A 19,072-nucleotide genomic window follows, 5' to 3' on the forward strand; every position below is an offset into this window, starting at 1 on the left:
CAAAAAATGATATACCCACCGTATCAAACAGCTCCATCAAAACATACTATAAAAGACCCATCGAGCTGGATTTAAACAAACAGTACGAAATGGCTCTTGTAGGACTCGAAACCTATCACAGCTTCCCAAACGTCACTTCTGAAAATAACGTTTTCAGATACAGTCCAAACGCTGGCACAAACAGCTACACCATTTACATTCCAATTGGATCCTACGAAATCAACGAGATCAACGAATACATTCAAACTGCAATGGAAAAACAAACTGGAAACTTGTACAAAGTAGACGGAGTTAGCATTACGGCAGACAAGTCTACGTTAAAATCCGTATTAACCTTTGGGAAGCCTACAGCAACGACAAAATACTGAGTCGATTTTAACGTAAATAACATCATTGGATCGCTCCTCGGATTTGATAAAAACGAATACACCTACGTTGAAAAAAAAGAAGACCCCACCGATCCCAATAAAGTCACAAGCGTCATCGACACTTACAAGTCTGAAAACATTGTAAGAATTTAAGAGACATCGGTGATCCGAATCACCAACGACGTTATCGGCTCGTCTTATTTAGACGGAAAAACAACAAACGACATTTATTCCTTTTATCCAACTACTGTACCCGGCGCAAAAATTATTATAAACCCTTTTAATTTTATTAACCTTCCCATCATTGTCAGCAAAATTTCAAGAATGGAAACGCAAATTGTTGACCAAAATGGAAAACTAATCGATTTTAGAGGAGAAGACATCATCGTCCGATACCACGTCAGAGAAACCATTTCCTCAATTCTACACGATTTTTTTCTCCGGAAGCGCTTTCAATCGATAAAAATTTTTTTTTTTCTTTTTCTATTAAAAATGTATCAGAATATCAAAATAAACATTTCGCAAGGACAAGCTGAAAAAATTAAAAAAGCCATTCAAAACAAAACCAAAGTCAGCATAAAACTCACTCATACAGATTTAGACGGTGAACATGTTCTTGCTGTCAGAAAAACCCAACTCATCAAAATTAAAAAAGCATACGACGAAAAAAAAGGAATCATGCTCGAACTCAGCAAAACACAACTCATGCGCAACACAAAAGTCGAAGGAGGCTTTACTCCCTTTGCTCGGCATGCTCGGAAGCACTCTTGCCACTGGCCTGCTTTTAGGTGTTGGAGCTTCTGCCGGTTCCACCTTAATCGACAAAATTGCTGGACGCGGTATAGTTTACTTAAACAAAAACGGTAAAGGAATGAAATTAACCGCTGCTGGCTCTGGCTTATCCTTAAGACCTTGGCCTAAAAGCGTAAACGGTGACGGACTCTTCTTAAAAACTGGAAAAGGCTACGAATCTGTTGGATCCGGTTTACTGCTCGGACCCAATTCACCCTTTTCAAGCATACCCTTTTTAGGCGCCATTTTACAAAAAATCGTAAATTTTCCAGGAATCTAAAAAACTTTTTATTTGACAAGAATAAAAAATCTCTCACAAAAAATACACTTTTACCGTTCCCAATTTTCCTTCAGACAAAATCATCAACGTCTCTCCCATAAACACATCTAACACGCTCGAAAAAGAAACTATTTTTGAAACTCGATGCAGCTGATCAGACTGACGCACCAAATCAAATTTCATTTCATCCTCTGTTTCTTCTACAAACTTAAAGCTCTCCCAAAAAACGCCGCTTGTCTCCATTGAAAATACCAACGCTCCTTTCTCTAAAACCACTCTAAATTCCGAGGTTGGCTTTATCATTTTACACATATCACTAAACCTAGAAGCCAAAATTCTTCTCTTTGACCGAAAAGTATAGCGCTCACTCAAATTCAGGTTTTGAACGATTTCCGTCGTCACCTTAATATTATACGAAAACTGGTCTAAAGATCTCACGGCGATTTCCAAACTTCCCGCATTCAAAATCAACAGTCAACTCGCTACCACTTTTTACCGTTTTAAAAACCTTGCTCACATAACTTTCAAGCCCCACATGCAACGGATCCTCAAAATCAAAAACGTACTCATCAAACCGATCTGCAAAAAGATTCACTTCAAAAATCAAATTTATCGTTGTTTTGGTTTTCACAAAAATTCCGTCTTTGCTTATTCTCAAACACACCATCCTCATGTTATTGAACAAAAGATCAAACAACGCTTTCACTTCACCTGCATGCTTCGTTCTCGCTAGAAACATTTTTTTAAAAGAAGAAAATAAATTTAAATCATTGCGGGAAGAAATTTTTATCACAACATAAGAAGAAAAAGTTTTATATCTTAACAAAAATAATCAACACAAATATATATTGCGGGAAGAAATTTTTTTAAAAAAGATAAATCAACAAAAAAATGCCCCAGAAACCTCATTCAAAGAAAAAAAGTTTTTACTTTATTGTTTGATGAAATAAAATATTATAAAAATTATAATGGGAATTTCAGCAATTCGCCAGAACCCGCATTTTACATCTACTAATATGTCCTTTGATATTTTTTCACAATTTTCATATAAAGTAATCCTATAAAACTAATGGGAATTTTTTTTACTACGGAACTTAATTATACTTTGTGACTGTTGTCTCGGATTTTAAACTTTAAAATCTGTTTCAAAACTTTCCGAGTCACGCCATTATGACAAAAGTTGCACCACAAAAAAGTAAGATAGAAAAGAATTAATGCCTTGATGGATTTACTTGTTTCAAGAAACTTAGAAATACAAAATGGTCATTTCTTTCATGCCAACTTGTTTCACTGCGACCTTATTTGTGCATTAGGAGTTGCACAACTAAGTCTTCGCTAGCTGCAATAACATCATGAGAGAAATTGCACTACCAAAAAGTAAGATTGGAATGATGAGGAAGCTGTCTTCGGATAATATCCAGCATACTCTACTGAACATTTGTTGAACACATTTTTCATTACAACTTTTTAATCATGAATGTTTTTGAATTTTTCTTTTGAAGCTGCATGCTTCCTTTTTTTTAATGTTTAACCTTATTTTTCCGAAACATAGTGACATTAAAAAAATGGTCTTTTAAAGCTTTAGGGCCAATCTTTTCAAAAAACATTACGGATTATGTGTTATGCAATCCTTTATGCAGTCTTATCGCAACAGTAAATAATGGTAGAGTTATGAATTTATTATGGAAATCCCCGATAGGAAGGATACAAAGATCAATTTTAAAACATTGCATTTTGAGCAACATATCAATTGCATAAGTTGAATGGAGGAGTATTTTTTTTTCTAAATAGGAAAATTGCAATTTGATCAACTTTTGCATGACACGGAATATTAAAAACACTGGGAATATTATAGTTAGAATAGAAAGTTTTTTACTCACAATAACAGTTCACCAGAAAAACCCTGAGTTAGATGTTCCGCAGATTATATCTGTATGTAAAAAAGCAATACAAATGATGAAAAGCATAATCATATCGAGAAACGTGATTACACTAGCTTGAATAAATTTATATAGTAACAGCTTTTCTAAACTAACGACACAATCTCAGTTAGTTCAATTGCAATTCCTTCATATAATATACAAATATTAATGAAACCTGATTTATTTAAAGTTACTTGCACGAAATTCAAGGTTTAAGTGATAATAGAGTTTCCGAGAAAGTTCGAGTCAAATTTTATTTGGAAATGCAAGGTAACTAAATGACGACGAATTCCAAATAATTTAGCACATATTCATATACTTAGTTTAGAACGTAAATCTAACAGTATTCGTTTCAGAAATATATTCCACATCATGATTACATTTTATGTGATCGTACATTTATCTATAAAGAAAGTTCCACTCGCAAGAAATATTTCCTTTCCAAAAAGGTATTGATCAGCTGTACCTTTGAACTCAATATAGTCAAAAGTAGCAGATTTATACTTTTTTAGGTCGTCTCTCATTTATTTAAGGTTTATGTCAAACAAAGGGTGACATTAATTGATTTTAAAGTTTACATAAAAAATTCAGGAATCAGTAAAGTTGGTATTAATCAAACTTATTTACGAGTATGTATTATTTGTGTAGTATATTTCATTTAAGACGATATATCTATTCATAAGGTTAATAATTAGTTAGTGTTCTGTCATTAAAACTGGTAAAGCGCTCAGAAATTTTCAAAATTTTCGTTTTTCATATTCATTTTACTTTAAGCTTTAAGAAAGGTAAAAGCAATCTTAGTTTTTGATGATTTGCAGTTCATTTAAGATTTAATTTTTGTTATGCTGTTTATTGTGCTATCCATGAGCAATCACAAATTTGTCAATTAAAAAAAAATGTGAATTTTAAAAAAGAAGAAGGAGATTTTAAAAATTTAAAAGAAATTTAAAAATTTGAATCAAAAGCAAAAGAAGTAAAGTTTCATTCTGTTTAGCTTTTGAAAGAAGTTTTACCTTGTGTTTTATGTATTTTTGGATTTTACACTCTCACCTATTAGCAATACAAATCTTCAGCAACATCTTGTTTACTATCTCAAAATCAAAATAATTTAGCTAATTGCTAAACTTCTTTTTTTAAAGATGTTTGAATTATAACCATTTTTTTAATGTATTTTGTGAAGTACATTTTATTTTTTGATGTGTGGAATATATCAACATATAAACTTTGTACAGCAATCTACTTTCTACAGTGACGTTGTGCTGTTGTTAGAATAAGTTTGTTTAATTTAACTGTTTCTTTCACTATTTTGAAGTGAACAAATGAGAAGTTTGAAGAAATTATCAAGAGGAATGAAAAGAATATTTAATAAAAGATAAAAAGTACTCGCCTTCTGAAAATAATGATAAAATTCACACCAAAAGTCTTAGGAGAAAAAGGTATTGGAATAACTTGATTGAGAACTTGAATCTCAATCAAGTTGCCCCTTTGATAATCCTAATTTTATCATTGACTTTAAACTCTAAGAGTCATTTTTTCATGACATTTTTTATGTCTACTATGTATCTCAAACGAAATTTGTTTAGTTGAACAGCTTTCATCAAGATACTCTCGTTTTATGTGTAAAGCATGCAAATGTAATTCAGAAACTTTTTTATCCAGTAAATGTTTCAATAATAACAAAGTTCATGGTCGAAAAAATGGAGACTGCTAAGGGAACATTAATCATTAGGAAGCGATTTTCGCTTTAAGAATAAGGTTTCAATTCAACGTAAAACTTTAAATTAGATTTCAGAATTATTATATGAAAAACTTTCGAAAACATGGACAGCAATTTATGCAAAAAGTCAGTTATAAGAAAAGCTTATTTTCAGGGTCCACCTACCCATATCCATCATATTTTTGTTCTGCAGATGGTACATGGAAGAAATGCGGATTTAATTTTATGAACTATATTGTCTCAGCAACAAACTCAGGAAATTTCACGTTCAAAATTTATAAACTCAAGAAAATGTATTGACAATCTCATTTTGAGAAAATATTGCAAAAAACTGCACGTCTAAATTTTGACTATGACAAATGTAATCTAAATTTTTAATATGACTTTTTAAAGTAAGAAGTGCTCCATGTATCAGAATAGTTTTCTGCTCAATAAAAGGAATGGACTCACTTGAAGTTTACGAAGTTCAATGGAAAAACACAATTTAATTTATAACCAACAAACTAAAGATGAGATATCATTTATTGAAGAAAAGCAACGGGAAAAATCTAAAAAACAAGCTAAAACAAGTTAATCACTTGCCGAATGAGTTTATTTTTTTGTTAAAACAAGCAGATTCTTTACTGACGCAAAATTTACCAATATAAACTTAAAGCGCATTTTATTATTTTACAGGCATCTCTCAAAGATGAAAGTGTTACCGTAATATAGAAAGCATAAAAATATGAAGTTTCGAAACATTGTCTCCGTTATAAGATGGTTCATAAGTGGTCAATATGTTTTATACAGTTAGAAAATCTTCTCATGAGTTGTAAGAATAGCAAACCTTTATTCCGAGGTAAATATATGTTGCGACAAACCAGAAAACTAACCGTTTTCAAATTCAATCAGTTTGTGAATTTGGTGAAAGTAAATGAGCGAGGAAAACTGTCGCTTAGAAAATAAAGCGATGTGTTTAAATTTTTGATGAATGAGTTTGTACAGGAAAAATGGAGGGAAAAAAAATTTGATGCTTTTTTACATGCAACATTTTTGACGTTTTACATCTTTTGAATCCGACTGATGACGATGAAATAATTTTGGAGATTATAAAAGCCTTATTCAAATGTTAGCTGAAGATAATTTTGAGCAGAGCTTCAAATGTAGAATCGTTTGCAATCGTTTAGTCTTTTTATGATCAAAGATGATTTTCTCTACTAGTTATCTTTTAAAAATAGCTGAACGATTTAGAGTGATATAAATTAAATCACTTTGACAAAATGTATTCATCTAGATGAGCGCATATATCTAGATGAGCGCATTTATCTATTTAGAAATAAATTGTAACAGGCTGCAAGTTGGAGCCAGGGTTTATCTAGTTAATGAATGTATGACCATTCATCATGGAGTGACTAAGAGATTCATCTCTATCTTTAATATGAAGTGGAAGTGTATTGTGTAAAATTATAAAAATAGATTATAAATTGAAGCGTTAAATAAACATTTCATGTAAAAAATAAAAGTATTTCTTTTTTAATATAAGGATATTACAAAATAAATACGAGCCACAGCCATTTCCGTCTTCGATTATCATAGAGGCCCCATTTCTCATTTCCAGTGATCAAGTGATCAAAAAGCAGGCTTCATTATTGTGTAGTTGAAGCAATAAGTTGCATGTGTTGGATCTGCTAGATTTGTTTTTTTCGGAAAAGTTACGGTGGACCCAAACACCTGCTCTACTCTTGTGGGGAATTATTTAGACTTTCCCTGAGATACTAAAGAGTCACTTTTTGAACTTGATAATATATTTTACATCTGACTGCGAATCAATACATTTTACAAAATACACTCTCTTTTTATACATTTTTACAATTGCGTCATTTTCACACATTTAATGCAATAACAGTTACATACATTAACACCTATATGAATTAGCACCTATAAACATTAACACCTACACACATTAGCACCTGCAAACATTAACACCTTCGTACACGCTAATTACATCCTGAAGACTTTATTCACGACATTCTGCTTCGTATGTTCTTGGATGATCGACTAAGGTTGGTTAAGAGTGTTTGATAGTTCCTCGACTATCTGGCACGGATACGGTTCCACTTCCGTCCTTAACATGTCATGGCCTAAAAAAGATTGTTTTAACATGCCATTGTCTAAAATTGTTGGTATTCCTGATTGAATCAAGTCGGAAAGATCAAAATTACCTGAGCTAAACTTAGAAAACCACATTTGATATTAACGCACATCTTATGCACTTGGATAAACATCAAAAATGCTTTTAACAGCAAGTGTTGCGTTATTACACTTGAAGCTCAAAAAACATACTATGTCGGATATGTACCTCTTCTGGTATTTGGCTGCTTTACATAAAATTGCACAAAATATTTAAGATTTAACTATCTGCAAGTAAAGCTTGTTGTTAGAGCAAGACCGTCGTTCTACACTCTTAAAGACAATTTCAGAAAAAGATAGTTTACAATGAAAAGCTTTGTTGAATTTTTTTTATCCATTAGGATAAAGTGTTGCTGTAGATTAAAGCATTTCTGTGAAAAGTCATGTAAGATTGGGAATTTATATACCGCGACCTTTTTTAGGCCTCTTAGATACTCATTAAGTTAGTGCTTAAAAATTGTCAGGTTTTCTAAGCAACAGAACGTTGGGCTTATTTTAAAACTATAAAGATAAAATTGCGAATCTGAAAGTTAAAATCACACTGTTTGCTAATAGCACTGGTCAACAAAAAAGAGTTTTTTCATCTCATTATAAACTAAATCATTATTTTCAAAATCAGTTTTTTATGCTGATTCCAAATATGTTATTATTTTTCTTTTTGGAATTTTTCTCTTAACAGAATTGTACGAAAGCTCATATTATTGCTACTCAGCTAATAGATCATGAATATTTGACATAAGTTTAAATGGCACTGGTATATTGAACAAAAATAAACAAAAATGAATTATTTAAATCAACGTGGATATAATTTTCTTTCGTGGAATTTATCAGGTTCATTGAGCTATAACATCCAACAGTAGTAAGCCATCAAGCTTTCATTCCAAAAACCTTGGTAGCGTTTTTCCATTACTTGAATGTCTTGCTGAAGTCGTTTACCTAGCTTATTACATTCAGCTCCGAAATTTTTAGAGAATTAATTATGATGCAAATGCAAAAAATACAATTTCAAAGACATGTGACATCCCATTTTCTGAAAGACAGGTTCTGAATACCAGCTTTAAAAGTGAGAGATTTTGATTGTGCAGAAAGTTCCGACAAAGCTACGTGAAAGTCTCCCGTGCTTCTTTTTCTTTTACACTGAGAGAAAATGTAAATTTTTAATCCTGTAATACTTCGCGAAATTGCGCCTCAACAAAAATTCCCTCCTTCAGTTTTGCAGCGCTGAATTTGGAAATTTACTTATCAGGTATTGAAATCTACAGAAATTGTCTTTCCAATTGCTTTCGCGTAGTTCTTCATTAAGCCAAGCTTAATATGGAGAGCTGGTAAGAGAGTTTTCTGAGGTTCGACCAAATGATTATATTTGACACTATTTCTTCTTGGATTGTACTCTTCTCACAGGCACTGGAAACAAAACTTTGTGTATATAACATTTAAATCACCGAGGATATTCCAATTATGAGTTTTGCAATTGATTGATTAGAGCAATGTGTTTCACTTAATTGAACGGACATTCATTTGGTGAAACATTTTCTTAAGTCTAGATGCTAAACGCTCGGCTTTTTCTTTTGACGAGGATAATTCTCTAACTAAATAATTGAGCTCATCTTGGTAAAGGTTTCTGGTCCGATATTAGAATCAGGGGTGTAATCCAAAGCCTTAGAATCTTGAACACTATTGTCAATAAAAGTATTAAGTTCAGTTTCATCTTCAACAGATTGAAATGGAAGGACTGAAACAGGCAGTGACACAACATGAGGAACTGGTCTGATGGCTGAGTCTAAGTTTGGATACACAATTTGTGCTTATTTTTTATCGAAAAGCCATTGGCAATAATAATAAAAAAGTAGCAATCAGTAAGATGGTCCTATGTTCCCTCCATATCTCGGGTATATCAAATGGAAGTGAAGTTTTTCGTATATGAAGCCAATCACGAGAACCACTAGAAAGCGAAGTACAAATAAATGTGCGGAGCCCATGACTATTCCTGATTGCCAAATGGATATCCAAAATACAATTTGTAGATTTTAATTAGGTCATTCGTAAGTGTACGTCGTTGTCCTACAGCTGTAAATGATCCGCACACATAACAAAATATGACTGGATGGTTTTTACTTGTTTTTGGCATACTAATAATTAAGTTTGTAGCCAGCAAAAAAATCTGAAATGACAAGCAATACTATTTAAGTTGTAACAAATTCACTAAACACTACAATACATGCAGAAGCGTGCAAAAGTTTAGTAATACCTACTTTTTTTCAGTTTTTAACTCATAACTTTTCACAAACTTTCTCAAATAACCTGAAATTTTTACCGAATGTGCTCTTTATTATAACAATTCAAAATCCATTTCACAAAATTTTTAAAACTCACCGGTCAATTAATTTTTATTGCTTTTTTTGAAAAGGCTTCCGTGCAAAAGTTTAGAAACAGTATAATAACCCGCAATTATATCAGGTTTTTGTAAACAAAAGCATTATAAAAGGTTAAATGTTTTCTGAAATTTTTTATTTGAATTAACTTGAGATATTTCAAAAGCAATGAAGTATAACTAATTGAGAAATTATTTGTGAAGTTTTATAATTTAATTACGTAGTGATATTTTAAAAGCATGGGAAAGGCTAAGGAAGTTTTAGATGAAATGAAAAACTAATTATAAAAGCTGTGGGGAAAAAAATTATTTACAAAAGGATTTCTGAACTTTACAATGTTTCTTAACCAGGAAAATGTCATATTATGAAAAGGTTTCGTCAGCGCAAAAATATTGAAAGCAAGCCTCGCTCTGCAAGACCTAAAGTTACAACTGAAAAGGCTGATAAATTATTAGTAAGGTTTTGCAAGAATAATCCTTGCATGACTGCTGTCGAACTTAATTCAATTATGCATCAGTTTCATGGCACAAACTGTAGCGTTGATACAACTAAACGTCGATTACAACAAAATAATCTGTATGGTTGCCGTCCAGTTAAGAAACCTGTTACATCTGCCAGAAATTTAAGAACCAGAATAAAATTTGCGAGAGATCATCTCAGTTGGACAGTTAATGATTGGTCAAAAGTCCTTTTCTCTGATGAATCAAAGTTTATGCTATTCAGTAGTGACGGAATTAGATGTCAGACGTCCAATACGAGACAGATTCAATCCAAAATATCAGTTACCTACTGTTAAACATGGAGGAGGAAATGTTATGGTTTGGGGGGTGTTTTAGTCGTGACAACCTGGGTCCCATTCATCGCATAGAAGGTATTATAGACCAGAGAGTTTATTTAGACATAATGAAGAACATTATGCTGCCCCATGCAAAGGACAAAATGAATCGCAATTGGATCTTTCAACAAGATAATGACCCAAAGCTTTGTGCCAGATCTGTTAAAGAATATTTTCAATCAAAAAAAGTCAACGTTCTTGAATGTCCTTCACAGAGCCCAGATCTCAATCCCATTGAGCATCTTTCATCTTAGATCTTTGGGAGTACATTGACAGGCAATTATTTGGTAGAAAACCAACCAACAAAAACAATTTATTTGGTTTGATTAAAGAATGTTGGCATAATATTCCTCAGGATGTTCTCATTAATTACGTTGATTCGATGCCTCGTCGCTGTGATGCTAACCAAATACTAACTTTTTTATTGAAACTAGTTTATTAAAAAATTGTAAATTTTGAAAGTTTTAGTAAATATTTCAGCTTTATAGAAATAAATAATATCTCAAATTCAGCTGTTTCTAAACTTTTGCACGGAAGTCGTTTCAAAAAGCAATAAAAATTAATTGACCGGTGAGTTTTAAAAATTTTGTGAAATGGATTTTGAATTGTTATAATAAAGAGCACATTCGGTAAAAATTTCAGGTTATTTGAGAAAGTTTGTGAAAAGTTATGAGTTAAAAACTGAAAAAAAGTAGGTGTTTCTAAACTTTTGTACGCTACTGTATTTTATCTCATCCCAAAAACTAGACGTGCTACAGAAAAACTAAAAACGGATTTTAAATCAGTGTTAAGATTCTATCTAGTCCACGTAACCAATATAAATCTTTGATAAAAAAAGCTCGCTGATCAGTGTAATTATTTGATATTTGGCCATAACATTTTTAACAGCACATGATGTTTCAAAACAACAAAATATAACTAAAAATATTTAAACGATGCGTAAAAACAGATGTGCTAGCAAAAAGAAATTGCCCGGTTTTCAGCAAACTAGGTTTCCCCGAAAACGAAATTATGTTACAAACATAGGCGCCGAGCTCAGGGGGGCAACAGAAGCAGTACCCCCCCAGGAAATTTATACTAATAATATATTATCACGGATTATTATGAGGGCGAGAGTATCTATTCGCCCCTGAGATAATCCGTGATAATATATTATTAGTATAAATTTCCTGGGGGGGGGGGGGGAACACTGCCCCGGTTGTCCCCGTGAACTCGGCGCCTATGGTTACAAAACCTTTTTTTTTTCACACCTAACGTAGAATTTGTCGATGAATTAGAAAAACGATATAAGTAACTGAAAATAATTAACGTACGTACATAAGACTTTCTAACAAGTTATTTGTTGCACCGCCTCCGTTTTTATGAAGAAGATTTTCCAGATATGGATGATCAGTGGGATGATGAGCCCATTAAGAATTTCTGCAACGTAAACAACGTAATCACTGATAGTGAAATATCGTAACCACTGATAGTGAAGTATCTTAAAAAGTTATGCTAAGGCTTCAGAGGAGGATTCGTCAATGCTAGCAAAAACTAAACCCATTGCAACAATAAGATTGTTACAAGATATTACGAGGATGAAATGTTAATCTTTTATTATGCCATTACAATGGCAAGACGAACAGGAAATATTTACAGTAGTTATTCATCCAATCGATATCTGACATGAATGATCCTTAAAGCCTACTTAACTTAAAGAAGCAAGCTTTACCAAAAGCTTGCCTTTTCTCATCTTTCTGTATCCGTCTTGCTTCCATCTGATAAAGAGCTTTTCATGAATTTCTCTCTTTAAAGTACTATAGTAGGAGTACCCGAAAAAGATAAGTTAGTTGAGGAAAATGTTACAAACTCTCCACTTTGCGTAATATCAATGCTGCGTATTGGTCAACAGGCTATTAGTTGCTGGTCAAAATTAAAATTCTCCAACGAATCTTTAAGTTTCAATATCAATTCAAAACTAGGAAGTTGTGGTTTTAACACCAGAAACGCTCTTTCAAGTAAAATGAACAGAAAAACATCAGAGGGCACTGTTAAAGGAATATGATATCATAACATTTCATACACAATAGAAGATTTTTATAAAAAAATTTCAGTTGTCAAACATAACAAGGGATGCCCTTTACCGCACTCCAATTGTTGTATCACTTGCTTCATCTTTGGATGCAGTATTCATACTTTGTTTTATATATATGTTCATAGAGATGCAACATTTAGATCTTCCAAAGGCTTTAAGCTGAAAACAATGAAGCATCATCTTTGAAAAGACTGATCATTTTGATGACAAAAGAATCAGTTATGTTGAAATAAAGTGTGTTCTGTTTGAAAAGGCCGTCGCAATGATAGATGCAAGATAGTTGATGAAAACAAACATAACTATTAAAGAAATTGGCTGTTGAAATACAAAAAACTCTAGAAAAAATTAACAAAAATTCAGGTTAAAGCGAAAGGTATATCAATGTAGCCCCAGAATACATTTTAAAAAAAGGTAAAAGATGTCAGTGAGCTCTTTCATAAAGAATTAGATCTCATGAAAATGTCAAACACACTAAAAAGAGTACAAATTGGCAAGAACTTATTTCCAATACATCCACTGATACACTGAAGCTTAAAATAACGAAACTATAACTCGGAGACGATAAAAAGCATATGTGCTGTGATGCAATTTCAAATTATAAAAAGTAGCAGTTAGAGATAATCCAAAATAGTCTTCCTTATCATATTTCTATAAATAGCAGTAACTGCATTGGGAAGAGGAAAAGAAATATAAGTGATGTAAAAATATATATCTGATTGTCATACACGCATCTTTCTGATGTTTGTCATCAATATTCAATTACCACAAGAGTTAAAATTAATAGAGAAAAAGGAAAACACAGCTACAAACGATAAACTCTCATCTTCCATTGAAACACCTGATCTGCAAATGCGCTGCGACAGCCTAAGCATTTTTTTATTCGGTGTACCCATAACAGTTGAAATTATCATTCGTAAGATTGGTAGGATATATGAAGCTGTATATAGAAACCATGATAACATTAACCAAGAACCCACCAAAAAAATCAAAATACTTACTAAATCTGCATCTCCCTTGCTATTGAATTGAATTGCTTTGGAACTATTAGATGGTAATGGTTTATCAATTCCGTGAATTTGGCTAAAAGAGGAATTTAAAGTGTTAAAAAAACCCTATATGGAGTTTTATGACCTAAATCATGAACCAAGATTCTTTGTATTAACAGTGCTTTGAACTCAAAGCTTTGGCAAGGTAACTTTCCTGAACACCATATTTTGATTAGAGCTTCCTGTAAGTGCTGGGCGCTGCACGAAAGGAGCTTGCTTACAAATGATTCCAGTATTTTTGAAGACTACAAGAATGATGTAATTCTTGCTATTGACACACAAAGGTTAAGCGCTCCTGAGTGTGAAAATAATAATACTTATGGTAACGAAATTGCAGCGTTCGTTCTTGGAACATCAGATGTTGCAATAGGAAATATGAGCGGAAAATTCCCAAATGATGTAAACAATTCTTAGAGATGCTTATGAAAATGAATATGGTTAATTTTTTTCCGAATGTCGCGTTTTTTTCTTTGATCCTTCTGCCAAAGAAAATACATTTCTGGTCAAAAAATCTTGATGAAGTTTATGGGCGAGGTTATTCTAGCAAAAAATAGTATAATGCAGAAGAGATATCGGCACATTCAAGAAATTGTTGACATTTCACTAGAACATGATATTTTTTATTTCCACAACACCTGATAAGATCTGGCTCAATTGCACTGCTAATTCAATCTTATAGCGAAGCTTGCTCAGAATTAAGAGATCATATTTTAGCATAATTGCTCACTAACAAGACGGGAAGTTTACAATTAGAAGAAATTTGAAAACAAAAATAGAGATGGTCTGGAACGGAATCTTAGGAGAAAACTACGTTTTAAGTGTAACTAATAATGAGCAGATTCAAGTCAAATATGAAATTGAAAACAAAACTAGCCTATTGAGATCATATCTAGAACATAGTTTAAACAAATAACATTAAATCCTATATAACAAAATTAATTCCTGCTTTAAGTCTAACTTTAGATCTAACTTTAACTATTTTCAAAAATATAAGAATTAAAGATAACTTTCTTGAGACAAATTTATTTAAATTTTTCTTTAAAATGAAGTAGAGTTATTTTACAAAAATTGAAATGATTGCAATTACTAAAAAAATTTATGTATAAAATTTTATTTAATAACATATCATTGGCAAGTTCTTTTTACTGACATATAAGTATAAAAAAATAGATTTTAATTTACTTATACACAGAAATTTAAATAAACGCTTATTCCCTTCTACACCTCATTGAGTTTTGAGTTAGTATCAGAAAGCTATTTACGAATTGTCAAAGCTTAATTTTATTTCTATCAACTAAAGTGGTACCAATTTAAATATATTGTTAATTACAATATTGCTTAGAAAAAGGCTGAAAGTCAGGGGCTTGAGGAACTTAAGTAAAACATATCAAAAATCTCTAAGTATTGCTTTTAGGAATTATTGAAATTTTGATTCAAGATAACTGTTCAGATCTTGCGCTATCCTTTACAATACTAGAGGACGCTTAATAATTGAAGATGTCGCTTATTCAAAGGGTTTAAAGAATTATTTATAAATACTTCTGCAGATGGCAAGTTATCATTACAGACATTTGCAATAGTAAGATTATAAAGGGTAACCAGATAATCATAAAAGGTCCTCCCAAAAAAGTAACATTAGCTCAAGTGAACATGGCTTTTGACTGAATGTAATAGTTAAAGACAAACATCAACAAACATGATTTCACTGACATTTACTTAACCATGTTTTTTGGCTAAAATCATTTTGACATTTAAATAATCTAAATTCATCATAGTTTGATGAGAATCTTGTATTCTCTGGAGCAGTAAAGTCAGTTTCCGTTACATAACAACTCCTTGTGATTGATTCTGCTGGTATGCAATATTTGCTGTTTGTATTCTTCTCCATACCAAGTTTTTCAAAGCAATCTAAAAGAAAATCAAGTTTCAAAACAAGTCTTTAGATTTAGCACTGTAGATGAACATAGGAGCTGTGTAAATTAGAGTGCCAAAACTCGCATCTTCAGAAATTCTGTAAATTTCAGATATATCTCACTTTTCACGTTTTGAAAACTTTGATATTAGTGCATATTTGTGTCTCAACTTATCAAAGCATTGATTTTAATCAATATTTTAACTTTAATTCTTAGGTGAAAAAAAAAAATTTAAAGATAAAATAATTTCTTAAAGTTGTTCAATTAGCTGTTGATAAAAGGAATTTTTTTATCATTTAATAAAAAGTGCATATTTAGGATTTGTTTTTTGTTGAAACTTTAATGTCTCTCTACATACTTCTTTCTCTTTTTCTTCTGTAAAAGGAAAAGAAAGAAAGAAAGCTGTACATTCCAGAGGGTCCTCAATACATCAAAGGTGTAAGAAGTTTCTCATGAAAGGTATTGATAATCCGAAAGTCTGTTTAATTGTAAAACATTAAACTTAAAGTTAATAAAGATAAATAAATTGTAGCTTTTTTTTCTTTTTATGAGTATAAAGATAAAATTGCTGGTTAGATTAATTACCGTGTTTACAAAATACGTAAAAAGGAAATGTTTGGTGATTATTTACATTCTTTTACAACTTTACAGTGCATTTTTACCGATAAAGTAAAACCACGTTAAAAAATAATTCAAATTGCCTAATCTGTAAAATCAAGTAAAACCTAAGAGAAAAACAAATTTACATTAGTAAACAGATACTAAACATTTACTGTTAAAATATTGTTCTTTTTTTTTTTTTGTATACTATTTTAATATTAAGAGTGATCTAATCGTTTGAGCATCAGCATTCAAATGTGATGTGTAGTTAATAACACTGCCAAAAAATAAAAAAATCTTTTTTTCTGTTGCATGAGATATTTAAACAGACTTTTATTTTTTAACGCTGATTTCAAGTATAAGCTCCATTTTTATTTTTGCAATTGCATTTTTGGTAGCGTGCTCATGCTTTGACACGCTTTTGTTAACACGCTTTTGTTAACATGCTTTTGTTAATTTATTTTTACAATGATTACTTAAGTTTTTTAACAAAAACTTCTTCATAAAGATTTTCAATCAATGGTTTAAAAAAAAGGCTAAAGTTCAATTACAATAAAAAATAATTTAGTTTTTAGGAGTATTTTGTTTTTTAGTTTATTTAGTTAAACAAGAAGTTAGATATTTAACAAGAAGCCAACTATAAATCACCTAACATTAAAAATGCGATTAAATTCTCTTTACTTCGAAGTAAACGCTATTTGAAAATACTTATCGCTAAAAGTGAATGGTTTCCATGTGAAATCTCCCAATTGAAACAATGTACAAGCAGAGGCGTTCGAATAGTTTATCGATTAAAAAGCATTAAACCAGATTGCTTTTGAAAAATGGAAACATGGCTATATTATTGGAATGGAACACGTTGTTTGCTATTTTGTTTGAGATTAAGAAAGATACTTTAAAAAATGTATTATTGATCAACAGATGAGTGGAGTGTTTGAAAAAGAATTGAAAGGAAAGAGTCTTTAGTAAGTTTACACAATAGATTGGTCGCAAAATCTTTTCAGAAGAGAGAGTGCCAAGATGTCAGTAATGTGGAGTTCAAAGTGGGCGAATGTGAAAGTGAATTTAAAAAATTTTAAAATTATGTGATTTATCAAGTATTGATACAGAAAAAAAAAAAGTTTCACTTCGCTGATGAGAGGGAGGTATTTAAGCAAATACATTACAAATGTTATTGGCTATCTGCAAAGTTTAACTGTACTACCATATGTTTTGGCGATGATTTTGAAAAAAAAGTTTGAAATAGAATGGGTTAGTTTACAGAAAATCTCTAGTGGAAATCTGCGTTTTTATCTAATTGTAAATTTATATATGATAAAGTAATGTTATTCATTATTCCATCGAAAAATATTTAATACTTAAAGTTGAGAATGGAATTTCATCAGCTATTCATTGTATACAAACTACTTTGAAATGCTTGAGGCATATAGGTAGCGTTAAGGAAATGTAACTCCAAACGTATCCACGTTTTTTTTTTTAAAGGTGTAACAACAGCTGCTCGGCAAATTAGATCGGTTCGTCAAACAGCAGCAAAGAAATAAGCATCAGTTTCAGTAGCAAGCGTGTTGCATGAACTGGTTTTGAAGAGGATCACACAAAAGCTTTATGTGCATAGCTTGGTACTTCACGAAGTTGTAAATATTATTGCAAAAAATTCAATGACGGGAGAAGAAATGACCTTTCTTAAAACTTATTTCAATGACCCATTCATCTCTTTTGAAGATAAAAGTTCTCAAGTATTTGAAAATAACGACGAAGGAACCATCAGTATAGAATTAAATTTGAAGTTAAACGTAACTATTGAGAAAATAAAAACTGAATGGTTAAGTAAGTTTTAATCCAAGAGCAACTAAACACTTGAAGTGAATTTTTGCCAATATTCAATAACAAAAGCTTTTAGAAATGGAGTGGCAGATTTTAATAATATTTTTATTCCGAAATTGGAAAAAAGAATGGAGTATAAAAAAGACCGGGTTGAAAAAGTTCTGGTTGAAAAACTTGCGTCATTGATTGAATCTACAGATTTCATTGAAGCCAAATTTATCACTGAAGAAGAATTAAATTTGAAGGAGCAAATCAAGAAAGATATCAAAAACCATTTCTTTCAATGTACAATTAAGAGCTCGTTTTGCGGAACACCTTGCAATTAAGGTCATGCGGAAGAAAGTATTGATCATTTGAGTAGATACCATCACCGTGAAGACTTTGGTTATTGAATTAAAGTAGATACTATTCTATTTGTAATTGAATTTTATATCGAACTTTTTATTTTGAACCAAAGCTTCAGAAAGTTTGATACGAAACTCAAATGGGTAAATAATAACAATAATAAATTATTTGGACTTGCTATTTGGGCTAGAATATTGATGGAATAGCTAGTAATCACTATTTATATTTGAAACATATCACATATCACATTATGCAAAATCTTAAGAAGTTTTACCCAAAAGCTGTAAATAATGACGTAACAAATTGGAGCGGATATACGAAAACTGCAGCAATAAATGTAATCAACAACTGCTTATACTTACATGGAGCAAGCGTTCGAACTGTGAATAAGCGACATATTGTGTGAATCATTTTGAAATTTATCGCTTTGTGTCTTGTACTATCATGGTTACTTTTTAAAATAGAGAGTTAAATTTCAGTTCTTCAAAGTTCAATCAATATCAGTTTTTTTTTTCTCGTTTTAAAAAAAAATTTGTTCATAAATATTATGTTTAGATTTTTAATTGATTGAGAGTTTCATTAGTTGAAAGGTTTTTAATTTTTTTTTTTTTTTCAACTTTTTGAACTTACTTTATTTTATTTTTATTTCACATTATTTTCTTAGATATTTTTTTTTTTTTTATAAAATTTCTGATGTACTGGTTAAATTTTAAAAAATTATTAAAAAAAAACTTTCGAGGTTTTACAAAAACGTTAAACCTAAGAGAAATATTTTAGCTAACTTAAGTTCATATTATGTTTAAAATAATTTTTTA

At 31.1% G+C, this 19,072-nt stretch overlaps 2 pseudogenes; both read left to right on the forward strand.

Annotated features, from left to right (window-relative positions):
- Positions 1 to 9,984: 9,984 nt before the first annotated feature.
- LOC149878182 (interferon-induced very large GTPase 1-like) lies at positions 9,985 to 16,967 on the forward strand (annotated as a pseudogene).
- Positions 16,968 to 17,335: 368 nt separating this feature from the next.
- LOC149878183 (uncharacterized) lies at positions 17,336 to 18,720 on the forward strand (annotated as a pseudogene).
- The last annotated feature ends 352 nt before the right edge of the window (positions 18,721 to 19,072 follow it).

Source organism: Hydra viridissima, unplaced genomic scaffold, assembly GCF_058129835.1.
Source record: "Hydra viridissima isolate aposymbiotic clone 2 unplaced genomic scaffold, HvirCarnegie_v1 scaffold_15, whole genome shotgun sequence".
Lineage (NCBI taxonomy): Eukaryota > Metazoa > Cnidaria > Hydrozoa > Anthoathecata > Hydridae > Hydra > Hydra viridissima.